Here is a 14,652-nt window from a genome sequence, read left to right as displayed (position 1 = left end):
GCCGCCTTCGGGAGACTGCGTAAGAACGTCTGCGAACGAAGGGGACTCAGCCTTACCACCAAGCTGAAGGTCTACTGCGCGGTGGTCCTCACCACACTTCTCTATGCTAGCGAGACCTGGACAGTGTACAGCCGGCATGCTAAACAGCTTAATCATTTCCACATGAGTTGGCTCCGCAGACTCTTCCACATCAGGTGTCAAGACAATGTCCCGGACACGGCAATACTGGAACAAACTGGGCTCTGCAGCGTTTACACTCTCCTGCTGAAAGTCCAAGCCAGGTAGGCTGGACATGTGGTCAGAATGCCTGACAGCCGACTACCGAAACAACTGCTGTACGAGAACTGTGCCAAGGAAAGCGAGCAGTTGGGGGGCAGAAGAAGCGCTATAAAGACTGCCTTAAGGTGTCTCTCAAAAACCTGGAAGTCAACACCAATGAATGGGAAGAGCTTGCCCTGGATCGTCCAGGATGGCGGGGCAGGATCACCTCAGGAGCACATGCAGCTGAAGATAGGAAAATCTTTAACGCAAAAAGAAAGCACGCTGTACGAAAGGCACAAGTAGAATCTGGTGTACTGACCACATCTGCTTCCTTATGTCAAGTATGTGGGCGAACCTTCAGGGCTGGGATTGGACTCTTCAGCCATCTCCGAACCCATAACTACTAATTCTCTTCTAACCCTGAAGTCATGGTCATCTTCGAAAACGAAGGACGAACATAATCATCAATATAATTTCTCACTGAGCTTTCTAAGAAACACAAACCATGAAGAAGTATTATTCCTGAGGGGCCACGAGAGACCGTAACTGTTGTGACGCCCCCATATGCAGCACAGTATCACCCCCATGTGCAGCAGCATGTGCAGCATGTCACCCCACATTTGCAGCAGCATGTCACCCCCCATTTCCAGCACCAAGTGCAGCATATCACCCCCCATGTGCAACACAATGTGCAGCATGTCACCCCCATAGCCTCCCTAAGCCCACCCAAACATCCAATACACCAGAAATAATAATAATCTTTATTTATATAGTGCCAACATATTCCATAAAGCTTTACAGTTTAACAGTTTCAAACAAAAAAAAACACCACATACTCACCTCTGTCCTGTTCCCCGGCGCACTGCTTCTCTCCCTGCCTCCGGTGCACTGACTCTCTGCAATACACATCTGACGTGATGAAATTACGATATCGCGTCAGCTGTTTCACATCACACGCTGATTGGCAGAGGAAGTGGCTGGAGGCCCCTCCTGCACCAAAGAAGTCAGCGCAGATGGAGACAGCGAGTGGGCAGGCATGGTGCGGCCCGTGGACCTCTGGTTTCCAGCCCCACGGCTGTCTCAGTTCGCAGGCCGGACTGTGACAGCAAGAGGGCCGGATATGGCCTGCGGGCCGCACTTTGCCCAAGTCTGGGCTAAAGCCATGTGGTTGTGCTGGAGGCTGAATCCATAGACATCTTTGGAGCTATTGTTGTTCTTGTTGGGAAAATAAGCTCTGAATGCCACACTATTGTCCCCCCTAGAACAATGGACACCTAGGCAGAGCTATATATACAGTTGAAATCAAAAGTTTTTTTAACATCTGAGTTCATTAGAGACACATTTGTGGATGTATTTTAATGCATACCCGAAACACACTGTTTCTTTGTGAAGCATCATGGGAAAGTCTTAAGAAATCAGACAAGATATTAGAAAGAGAATTGAGCAAGTCTGGGTCATCCTTGGGTACAATTTCAAGATGCTGAAGGTTCCTCATTCATCTGTACAAACAATTATATGCAAGTTACAAACAAGATGGGAATGTCCAGCCATCATAACACTCAGGAAGGAGACGGGTTCTGTGTCCCAGAGATGAACATGCTTTGGTGTGACATATGCTTATCAACCCAAGAACAAAAGCCAAAGACCTTGTGAAGATGATGGCGGGAGCTGGTAAGGCCGGGTTCACATTTGCGTTTGTGTGCGCTGAGTACAATCCGCATCGATCCGCATGCGTCACGCATATATATCTTTGCCTTTGTGTACGCAGTAACATGTTTTTGCATGCGTTCCCTTGCGGATGCGTACGCATGCGTCATTTGGAGGTGTGTGGCGGGTCCGGCGAACGCAACATGTTGCATTTTTGAGGTGGCAAATATTGCGCAATAGTCCGCATGCGGACAATTGCATCCAAAAAAACGCATTACTACCTATGGGAATACATTGGTATGCAAGGACACGCATGCGTACTTTAGACTGTGCATGTCCAGAAAATGATGTCACCGCTTCCACCATGCGCATAAAAAACACAAACGCATGCCAAAATGCATTTAAACGTATGCATACGCAGCATTTTTGTCTGCATCATGCGTAAGATGAGGCGCAGGCGTAAGCATGCTTTTGCATGTGTTTATGCATGCAGACGATGCGCTGCAGACACATACGCAAATGTGAACTTAGCCTTAGATTTTGTCAATATCCACAGTACTGTATCAACATGGGCTGAAAGACCACTCTGCCAGGAAGAAGCCATTACTCGAAAAGAAACATAAAAAAGTCAGATTAATGTTTGCAAATGCACACAGGTACAAAGACCTTAATTTTTGGAGGCACGTCCTGTGGTCTGATGAAACTAAAATTGAACATTTTGGGCATAATGACCATCGTTACGTTTGGAGGAAAAAAAGGAGAAGCTTGGAAGCCTAAGAACACCTCCCAACTGTGAAACACGGGGGTGGCAGCATCATGTTGTGGAGTTGTTTTGCTGCAGTAGGGACTGGTGCACTTCACAAAATAGATGACATCATGAGAAAAGAAGATTGTGGCAATACTGAAGCAACATCTCAAGACATCAGCCAGGAAGTTAAAGCTTGGGCGGAAAAGGGTCTCCCAAATGGACAATGACCCAAAGCATACTGACAATGGTAACAAAGTGGCTTAAGGATAAAAAAAAGTCAATGTTTTGGAGCGGCCATCACAAAGCCCTGATCTTAATACTATTGAAAATTTATGGGCAAAGGTGAAAAGGTCGGTGCGAGCAAGGCGACCTACAAACCTGGATCAGTTTTGTCAGGAGGAATGGGCCCAAATTCTGAACAACTATTGTGAGAAGCTTGTGGAAGGATATCCCAAATGTGTGACCCAAGTCATTCAGTTTAAGGGCAATGGTACCAAATAATAATGAAATGCCTTATAACATTCTCTTTCTCATTTTTCTGGCATTTGGGAAATATTAATAATTATGGTAATCCTAGATGACCTAAACCGGGAAAGGTTTATTCTGATTTCATGTCAGATATTGGGAAAATGTGACTTTTTATATAGTGTATGTAAACTTCTGGTTTCAACTGTAAGTCAGTGGATTCAATGGGTGCTGGTTATATGACGGATCCTACAGTGCGTCTTGGTTGTAATTTACAATGGAATTGTGGGGTCTTACTGAAATAGGTTATTAGGGCTTAAGCAAAATTTTAATTTACATTGCAATAGGCATCTCAGACCAAGACAGCAATCAATCTTCTCCCCTTATACAGGTCTCGCTATAAAGGAACTTATAGTGAAGAGATAATAGTGGGAAGTTTTGGGAAAAGAAAATCCTGTATTCAGAGAAGCTCTATCCTATTGCAAGACATACTCTGGCACATTCTTTCCTGAAGGGACTTCTAAAAAAAAATTATTTTAGTGAATGCTAAAGAGGTTTTTGGCTATGTTTGTACTGTCCCGATGTGACCCAACCTATAGCCATGCTCACAAGGCTGATTTTTCACGATCACTTTAAAAGAGTCAACAGCAGAAAGCCAAGGCTAGCCTTCAGATTTCTGCTGTGGATTTACAGTTTGTAGCTCTTGCAAATTACTCCCAAATCTTCATGGATTACTCCCAAACCTGACATGGAAACGATTTCAGAAATGATTTCAGAATCACTTTGAAAACTCAGCCTTGTGAACATGGCGTAACACACAACATGAGACATCTACATGAAAGATCAGGAGATAAGAGGCCTGACATTTTTTCTAGTCTTGAAACACCAATATTCAAGGATTTCATAAACATCACTAGCAGAGCACAATTCTGGTGTACAGTGGGTACGGAAAGTATTCAGACCCCTTTAAATTTTTCACTCTGTTAAATTGCAGCCATTTGGTAAATTCAAAAAAGCTCTTTTTTCTCATTCATATACACTCTGCACCCCATCTTGACAAAATGTAATTTTTGCATATTTACTTAAAAAGAAAAGCTGAAATGTCACATGATCATAAGTATTCAGACACTTTGCTCAGTATTGAGTAGAAGCACCCTTTTGAGCTACTACAGCCATGAGTCTTCGTGGGAATGATGCAACAAGTTTTCTACACCTGGATTTGGGGTTCCTCTGCCATTCTTCCTTGCAGATCCTCTCCAGTTCCGTCAGGTTGGATGGTGAACGTTGGTGGACACCATTTTCAGGTCTCTCCAGAGATGCTCAATTGGGTTTAGGTCAGGGCTCTGGCTGGGCCAGTCAAGAATGGTCACAGAGTTGTTCTGAAGCCACTCCTATGTTATTTTAGCTGCATGCTTAGGGTATGTGCACACGTCAGGATTTCTTGCAGAAATTTTCCTGACAAAAACCGGACATTTCTACCAGAAATCCGCATGCGGTTTTACCGCGATTTTAACGCATTTTTCACGCGTTTTGGTGCGTTTTTTCCAAAATGCATAGAATTGCGGGAAAAACGCAGAAAATCCGCAAAAATAATGAACATGCTCATCCATGTGCACAAAACATGCAGAATGTATTCTAAATGATAGAATGCATAATGTATGCGTTTTTAATGAGTTTTTATAGCGTTTTTAGCGCGAAAAAAATGTGAAAAAACCTGAACGTGTGCACATAGCCTCAGGGTCATTGTCTTGTTGGAAGGTGAACCTTCGGCCAAGTCTGAGGACCAGAGCACTCTGGAATAGGTTTTCATCCAGGATCTCTCTGCACTTGGCCGCATTCATGTTTCCTTCAATGACAACCAGTTGTCCAGTCCCTGCAGCTGAAAAACACCCCCATAGCATGATGCTGCCACCACCATGTTTCACTGTTGGATAGTATTGGGCAGGTGATGAGCAGTGCCTGGTTTTCTTCACACAATTCGCTTATAATTATCACCAAAAAGGTCTATCTTCGCCTCATCAGACCAGAGAATCTTATTTCTCATAGTCTGGGAGTCCTTCATGTGTTTTTTTTAGCAAACTCTATGCAGGCTTTCATAAATCTTACACTGAGGAGAGACTTTCATCGGGGCACTCTGCCATAAAGACACGAATGGTGGAGGGCTGCAGTGATAGTTGACTTAGTGGAACTTTCTCCCATCTCCCTACTGCATCTCTGGAGCTCAGCCACAGAGATCTTGGGGTTCTTCATTACGTCTCTCACCAAGGATCTTCTCCAATTTTTGCTCAGTTTAGCTAGACGGCCAGGTCTAGGAAGACTTCTGGTGATCCAAAACGTCTTCCATTTAAGGATTATGGAGGCCACTGTGCTATTAGGAACCTTGAGTACTGCAGAAATTTTGTTGTAACCTTGGCCAGATCTGTGCCTTGCCACAATTCTATCTCTGAGCTCATTGGCCAGTTCTTTTGACCTCATGATTCTCATTTGGTCTGACATGCACTGTGAGCGGTGAGGTCTTATATAGACAGGTGTGCGCCTTTCCAAATGAAGTGCTATCAGTTTAATTAAACACAGCTGGACTCCAATGAAGCAGTAGAACCATCTCAAGGAGGATCACAAGGAAATGGACAGCATGTGAATTAAATATGAGTGTCAGATCAAAGGGTCTGAATACTTATGACTAGGGTTGAGCGAAACGGGTCGGCCAGATTCAGAAGTCGCCGACTTTTGGCAAAGTCGGGTTTCATGAAACCCGACCCGACCCCTGTGTGGGGTCGGCCATGAGGTCGGCGATCTTCTGATCTGGAATCGGAATTCCGATACCAAGTTCCGATATGTTTAAGATATCGGGAATCGGTATCGGAATTCATATTTAAGTGTAAAATAAAGAATAAGAATAAAAAAATATTGATATACTCACCCTCGGACACGCCCTGGTTCTCACCGGCAGCCTTCCTTCCTAAGAATGAGCGCCTGAAGGGCCTTCAATGACGTCGCAGCTTGTGATTGGTCGCGTGAGCGGTCACCCGACCAATCACAAGCCGCGACGTCATCTAAGGTCCTTCAGGCGCTAATTCTTAGGAAGGAAGCGTCCGAGGGTGCGTTCGAGGGTGAGTATATTCCTAATAGGTATATACTCACCCTCGGACGCGCCCTGGTTCTAACCCGCAGCCTTCCTTCCTAAGAATCAGCACCTGAAGGACCTTAGATGACGTCACGGCTTGTGATTGGTCGCGTGACGCCCATGTGACCGCTCACGCGACCAATCACAAGCCGCGACGTCATCGAAGGTCCTTCAGGCGCTCATTCTTAGGAAGGAAGGCTGCCGGTGAGAACCAGGGCGCGTCCGAGGGTAAGTATAGCAATATTTTTTATTTTGATTCTTTATTTTACACTTAAATATGGATCCCAGGGCCTGAAGGAGAGTTCCCTCTCCTTCAGACCCTGGGAACCATTAGAAACCCAATGCACTGCATTGGGTTTCGTGTTTCGGCCGACCCCGACTTTTCTATAGGATCGGCCGATTTCACTCGACCCGACTTTTGAAAAAGTCGGGTTTCGTGAAACCCGACCCGATCCTATAAAAAGAAAAGTCGCTCAACCCTACTTATGACCATGTGATAGTTCAGTTTTTCTTTTTTTTTTATTACATTTGCAAAAATTTCTACATTACTTTTTTTTGCAGTCAAGATGGGGTTACCAAATGGCTGCAATGAAACAGAGTGAAAAATTTAAAGGGGTATGAATACTTTTCGTACCCACTGTAACAATGCACCAGCTTTCTAATCACATCCTCATGTCACAGCTATCTGTCCTCAGCCGCTGCCCATATCTGATTACGTAACTCTTCCACCTCTCCGCTGTTGACATACAATAAATCTCGTGCTCTCTGGCTTTACCTGCATTAGAAGTATTTGCTTTCTCTCAAAAAAAGAACAAATCCTTCTGTTCAAAATCTGGCAATTGAGATGGCAGCTTTCTGCTAATGTATTTCACTTGCCAGATAGGAGAACTGTAAGGGCAGAGCTGGGTATGGATCCTGGCATCCCGCCATTTACCTACTTTGATGAGCTGATTCATTAACCCCTAGATAGAAATAATTGTTATTTGTACAGTTTTATTCTCCACCTCTTTATGCTCATTATAACCACTTCTGCCCCAAAGGCTGTCCTGTGGCATGTTCCTATCCAGCATAAAACACATACCAGTTTTCGGGTGCTTTACATGTGACAAATGGTTTTGCAATTGTGTTTTTGGTAATTTGGTTTCGCTGAATGAAACAAGTTTCACCACTAGAAGCAGACTTGTGTCTTTCTGCAAAATAATTGCCCATGTCACACAAAGACAGCACCATCCAGCAAACATAAAAACACTATAATGGAAAAATATCCAAACTGGGGCTCTACAGATTTAGGAATATTCTACAGAAGGCACAGTGGGGCAGGTTATCCACCTTAAACATCGATGTAACTTGAAGGTCATGGGCCCCAATCCAAAATCTCCAACAGGGACCCCAACTATAGAATTGTTCTTCTCACACGGGGCTTTTGGGCTCTCTAAACTGCAGGACCTAGGTACACCTGCAATCCATACATAGCCCTGAATATAACTTCAGAGTTTATCATCTAATGAATGTAAAGATCATGGTCTTATTAATATACAGTCATTTTATCCCGAGCTGCCTATAAAAGTTGCATGGGGCTCTATGGTACCTCCAAATATCCTGTTGTGTCCCTTATTATACAGGACATACAATGAAATGAAAGGAACGTAAATTATAAATATTGTAGGTAGTCATGAAAGGCGAGGTAAAGGACCATGGACAGGGCTTTCCAGTCTGCCCAACCCATATCATATTGTACAAGCCGATAGACAACATCTGCACTGTTGCGCATCAGGTTTGTTGAAGGTTAGTCTCTTATCTTCCTGCGCAGGAACAGTGATAGATATTCAGTGATGGGGAATTGAGATGTAAAGGGGCGATTTGGTGAGGAAAGTATGGACTAAAATGTTTGACATCTATTCATATAAAAGGGTTTGTAAGACAGAATTGCCCCACCAAACATGTAGCATGGCTCCACACTTACCACCACCATTGGTCAGATGAAATGGAGAGATTTTATGCAGCAAATTCTAGAGGTCTATACCATCAAGAAGTTGACTGCGTTTTCTTTTTTCAGTACATCATATGCCAACTGTGTTTTCTGAACGCACACAAACATTTTCTACCATTCTGCAGGCGAGAAGGTGACGTCTAAAATTAACCAATTCTAAGACATCATATCAAAATTGCAGACACGAATAGCAATAGAGTAGTTTGACAAGGCAGAAATACATTTGGAAATAGTCTCACAAAGAGTTGGTTGGGAACTTAACCCTTAAACATGAGCATAGCTATAGCTACAGTAGTAGCTCAGAGGTTATGGGCTATGCACATATTTAAGCAGACTTTTTTTTTATTGCGGATTAGCTTCCTAAAAGCAATATTAAAGGGGTTGTCTGAAAGCGAATAGTCAATGACTATCTACTTTTAAAACCTAACCACTTTTGTAAATTACATCAATTAGAAATTCCCTACTTTCCCCTCTCTATGCCAATTTCCTCTTTAGGAATTCTTTTCTCACTTCCAATGATGTTCGGATTAAGTATCCCAACATACAATGGAGAGACTCATATGAAACGACATCAAGGACCTGGGGCTGCAGTCACTCCCTCCTGATTGTTTTACCGCCCCGAAATAGGATATCATCAGGGGATGGCGCTGCAGTCACCTCCCACAGATGCTTTCACTGCCCTGAAACGCAATGTCATCAGTGAAGTTCATTTCAGCGGCCGGTCTCTTACGGAGCACACGCAGGTTGATGCATATGCAGTATGCTCTTCCTGCTTGACACATACTCTTTTCAATGTGCACTGGCAGAGTGCTCCCTTCACTGGCTCATCACTTCTCTGTACTGAACATGTGATAGCTGTCAATACCAATGCATGCTCAACATAAGATGCCTCCTTGCTGAACCTGTTGTCCCTTAATAGGCAGTGCACTACATTGTTCACACCCTATTTTAACTTTCCCATTTTGATGAGCCAGCAAAGGAGCGCACTGCCAGTGTACCTGAAAGGGAAGAGAACGCATCGAGCAAGGAGAGCATACTGAGCATGTGTCGCAATTAACAACTGGCAAATACTCTGTAAGGAGAAGTGATGAGCCAAAGAGGGAGTGCATTGCTACTGTGCATTGAAAGGGACAGAGATCGGTGAGCAAACAGAAAATAACGAGTATGTAATGGAATTGACAACCAGCGCAAGTTCAGATCAACCAAGAGGGGAACCAGCTGAGAGGAGTGACCATAGCGCCATATCAGGCTCCTGATGACCTCCTGTTTCTGGATGGCAAAAAGACTGGGAGAGAGTGAATGCATCCCCTTGACGATGTTCCATTTCAGAATTCTCAGTGCGTGCAGGGACACTCAAACAAAACATCATCATAAGTGAAAAAAAAATTCTGAAACAAGAAGTTGACTAGAGATGGAACAGTAGGAAATTTTCAATTGATATAAGTTACCAAAGTGGTTCATTTTTAAAATGAGTACCGTAGTTACACATTGACTATTAGGTGCTGAACAACCCCTTCAAGAAATTTTCTAAATAGTTTTCATTAAAAAAAATAATGATAATTGCACCTTAATATGCTGCAGAGTGATACAAATCAGATCCAGCTCCTGGTGGCTTTTTTCCTCTCTGCACTCAGTGTTTGTGATAGAAGCAGGTAGGGGGTTGTACACAGATCTTCACAAAGTAGACAGGGTAAAAAGCATGTACAGTTTTGAAGTGGGCAGAGACAACAGACTATAGAAAAGGAGGGAAAATAAGTGCAGAATAAAAGCTGTGCTGATATATCAGCTAATGAAGACAACAGTACTTTGGATACACACAGAGCTCACATCCACAACAGAATAATCTGAAACTTGCATCAGTCTGAAAACTTCATAACAGGGGGTCTTAAAATGAATGAAAGGATGAAGATTGCAGACTGAAATGTAACTAAAGATAATTACTAACATATGTAAAAATATTTTTTTTCAATGTTAAAAGTGTTCATAGTTTTTAAAGGGAAGGTGCCACCAGTTTTCTTGTAGTTTGTTTTTTGGTGAAATTAAGCTTAAAATAGTAATTAAAATGTATTAATACAATGTTTGCACTATTTGCAAACATTTCTATATGAAAAATATTACCGTATATACTGGAGTATAAGCCGACCCGAGTATAAGCCGACCCCCCTAATTTTGCCACAAAAAACTGGGAAAACTTATTGACTCGCGTATAAGCCTAGGGTGGGAAATGCAGCAGCTACCGGTAAATGTCAAAAGTAAAAATAGATGCCAATAAAAGTAAAATGAATTGAGACATCAGTAGGTTAAGTGTTTTTGAATATCCATATTGAATCAGGAGCCCCATATAATGCTCCATACAGTTCATGATGGGCTCCATAAGATGCTCCATACAAAATATGCCCCATATACCGTAAAGCGCACAAAAGTTAATAATGTCCCCATAAGATGTACCATAAAAACATTTGCCCCATACAATGCTGCATAAAGGTTGATGGCCCCATAAGATGCTCCACACATTATGGCCCAATAAGATGCTCGGCACATTATGCCCCATGAGATACTCCACACATTATGCCATATGAGATACTCCACACATTATGCCCCATGAGATACTCCACACATTATGCCCCATGAAGTACTCCACACATTATGCCCCATGATATGCTACACACATTACACTCCATAAGATGCTCCATACATTATGGCCCCAGAAGATGCTCCATACATTATGGCCCCAAAAGATGCTCAAAACATTATTCCCCATAAGATGCTCCACACATTATGGCCCCATGAGATGCTCCATACATTATGGCCCCATGAGGTGCTCCATACATTATGCCCCATGAGATACTCCACACATTATGCCCCATAAGATGCTCCATACTTTATGGCCCCATAAGATGCTCCATACATTATGGCCCCATATGATGCTCCATACATTATGGCCCCATAAGATGCTCCATACATTATGGCCCCAAAAGATGCTCCATACATTATGACCCCAAAAGATGCTCCATACATTGTGGCCTGTTGTGAATTCTGTTATCGAACTCCCTCCTGTGGTCATGAATGGTACTTCAGCGAGTTCTGTCCATGGACTCCCTCTGGTGGCTGTGAGTGGAGCTGCTGGTTCTGAGGTTCCTTCCACAGGTGACCTAGTTTAGTCTTAGGCTGGCTGCTCTATTTAACTCCACTCTGATCGTTGCTCCATGCCAGCTGTCAATGTTCTTGTACTGGTTCAGTTCGCTCTTGGATCTTTCTGGTGACCTGTCTTCTCCAGCAGAAGCTAAGTCCCTGCTAGTTAATTATTTGTTCATTGTTTCCTTGTCCAGCTTGCTATCATGATTTTGCCTTGCTAGCTGGAAGCTCTGGGACGCAGAGTGGCACCTCCGCACCGTGAGTCGGTGCGGAGGTCTTTTTGCACACTCTGCGTGGTCTTTTTGTAGTTTTTTGTGCTGACCGCAAAGATACCTTTCCTATCCTCAGTCTGTTTAGTAAGTCTGGCCTCCCTTTGCTGAAACCTGTTTCATTCCTGTGTTTGTGACTTTCATCTTTACTCACAGTCAATATATGTGGGGGGCTGCCTTTTCCTTTGGGGAATTTCTCTGAGGCAAGGTAGGCTTAATTTTCTATCTCTAGGGCTAGTTAGCTCTTAGGCTGTGAAGAGGCGTCTAGGTAGAGTTAGGTACGCTCCACGGCTATTTCTAGTTGTGTGATAGGATTAGGGGTTGCGGTCAGCAGAGCTCCCACTTCCCAGAGCTTGTCCTGTGTGAGTTTAACCATCAGGTCGTTCCGGGTGCTCCTAACCACCAGGTCCATAACAGTGGCCCCATGAGATGCTCCATACATTGTGGCCCCATACGAGCTCCATACACTGTGGCTCCATGAGATGCTCCATACATTGTGGCCCCATACGATGATCCATACATTGTGGCCCCATACGACCTCCATACATTGTGGATCCATAAGATGCTCCACACATTTGCCCCATTTGCTGTTGCTGAGATTAAAAAAAAAAAAAAATCACATACTCACCTCTCTTCGCTCAGGCCCCTGGCACTTGCGTTAGTCACCTTCCTCGTTCCACGCGCACACTAATCGCGTCATCGTGCCCTCTGACCTGAACAGTGCAGAGGATGGAAGACAGAGCAGCGCGCAGCGGTGGAACAAGGAAGGTGACTATCGCGCAATGCTCAACTCCCCTGATATACTCACCTGCTCCCGGCGCGGTCCCTGGCAGCGTCTCACTGTCAGATGGTCTCCGGGAGCCGGCGGCATCTTCCTGTGTTCAGCGGTCACGTACCGCTCATTACAGTAATGAATATGCATCCATATTCATTACTTTAATGAGCGGTACCACGTGACCGCTGAACACAGGAAGAGCTGCCCATAGACCATGGGACATAAAGGGACAGCGCCAGGAGCAGGTGAGTATGTCACCGAGCCGCTCCCCCGCCGACCCCCCCGCTGACAATGACTCGAGTATAAGCCGAGAGGGTCACTTTCAGCCCAAAAAAGTGGGCAGAAAATCTCAGCTTATACTCGAGTATATATGGTATATACTTTCTTACAAGTATACATAATTACCACTAGGGGGAGCATTTTCTGTTTTAGACCTCAAGCAGCTATAGAAACATAGTAACATAGTTATTAAGGTTGAAGGAAGTCCATCTAGTTCAACCCATAGCCTATCCTAACATGCCCTAACATGTTGATCCAGAGGAAGGCAAAACAAAACCATGTGGCAAAGAGTAAGCTCCACATTGGGGAAAAAAATTCCTTCCCGACTCCACATACGGTAATCAGACTAGTTCCCTGGATCAACGCCCTAACAAGGAATCTAGTATATATAACCTGTAACATTATACTTTTCAAGAAATGCATCCAGTCCCCTCTTAAATTTAAGTAATGAATCACTCATTACAACATCATACGGCAGAGAGTTCCATAGTCTCACTGCTCTTACAGTAAAGAACCTGCGTCTGATGTTATGCTTAAACCTTCTTTCCTCCAGACGTAGAGGATGCCCCCTTGTCCCTGTCTTAGGTCTATGATTAAAAAGATCATCTGAAAGGTCTTTGTACTGTCCCCTCATATATTTATACATTAACATTACATTTATATTTGTACATTAACATAAGATCACCCCTTAGCCTTCGTTTTTCCAAACTAAATAGCCCCAAGTGTAATAACCTATCTTGGTATTGCAGACCCCCAGTCTTCAAATAACCTTGGTCGCTCTTCTCTGCACCCGCTCCAGTTCAGCTATGTCTTTCTTATACACCGGAGACCAGAACTGTACACAGTATTCTAAGTGTGGTCGAATTAGTGACTTGTATAGAGGTAAAATTATGTTCTCCTCATGAACATCTATGCCTCTTTTAATGCATCCCATTATTTTATTTGCCTTTGTAGCACCTGCCTGACACTGGCCACTAAATGTGAGTTTGTCATCCACCCATACACCCAGGTCTTTTCATTGACGGTTTTGCCCAGAGTTTTAGAATTAAGCAAATAGTTATACATCTTATTACTTCTACCCAAGTGCATGACCTTACATTTATCCCCATTAAAGCTCATTTGCCATTTATCAGCCCAAGCTTCTAGTTTACATAAATCATCCTGTAGTATAAAATTGTCCTCCTCTGTATTGATTACCCTGCAGAGTTTAGTGTCATCTGCAAATATTGAAATTCTACTCTGTGTGCCCCCTACAAGATCATTAATAAATATGTTAAAAAGAAGAGGGTCCAATACTGACCCCTGTGGTACCCCACTGCTAACCGCGACCCAGTCCGAGTGTGCTCCATTAATAACCACCCTTTGTTTCCTATCCCTGAGCCAGCTCTTAACCCACTTACACATATTTTCTCCTATCCCCATTATTCTCATTTTATTTATCCAGCTTTTGTGTGGCTCCGTATCAAAAGCTTTTGAAAAGTCCATATACACTACGTCCACTGGATTCTCTTGGTCCTGTCCATAACTTACCTCTTCATAGAAATTGATCAGATTTGTCTGACAGGAACGGTCCCTATTAAACCCATGTTGATATTGGGTCATGAGGTTATTCCTCTTCAGATACTCCAGTATAGCATCCCTTAGAATGCCCTCCAGGATTTTACCCACAGTAGAGGTTAAGCTTACTGGCCTATAATTACGGAGTTCAGCTTTTGTCCCCTTTTTGAATATTGGCACCACATTTGCTATACGCCAGTCCTGTGGTACAGACCCTGTTATTATGGATTCTTTAAAGATTAAAAATAATTGTCTATCAATGGCTGTATTTAATTCCTGCAGTACTCGGGGGTGGATCCCATCCGGGCCCGGAGATTTGTCAATTTTAGTGATTTTTAGATGCCGCCGTACTTTCTGCTGCGTTAAACAGGTGACATTTAATGGGGAATTTTTGTCATCACT

General features: G+C 43.5%; 1 protein-coding gene across 1 annotated transcript in view; it reads right to left on the bottom strand.

Annotated features, from left to right (window-relative positions):
- Window positions 1-14,652, bottom strand: part of SLC25A21 (solute carrier family 25 member 21) — a 592,393-nt gene that overhangs the window by 120,613 nt on the left and 457,128 nt on the right. The gene's annotated exons all lie outside the window — the stretch shown is intronic.

The sequence above is a fragment of the Ranitomeya imitator genome, chromosome 1 (genome assembly GCF_032444005.1).
Source record: "Ranitomeya imitator isolate aRanImi1 chromosome 1, aRanImi1.pri, whole genome shotgun sequence".
Lineage (NCBI taxonomy): Eukaryota > Metazoa > Chordata > Amphibia > Anura > Dendrobatidae > Ranitomeya > Ranitomeya imitator.
The sequence above is the reverse complement of the archived record's forward strand: the minus strand, read 5'-3'. Positions and strand labels throughout refer to the sequence as shown.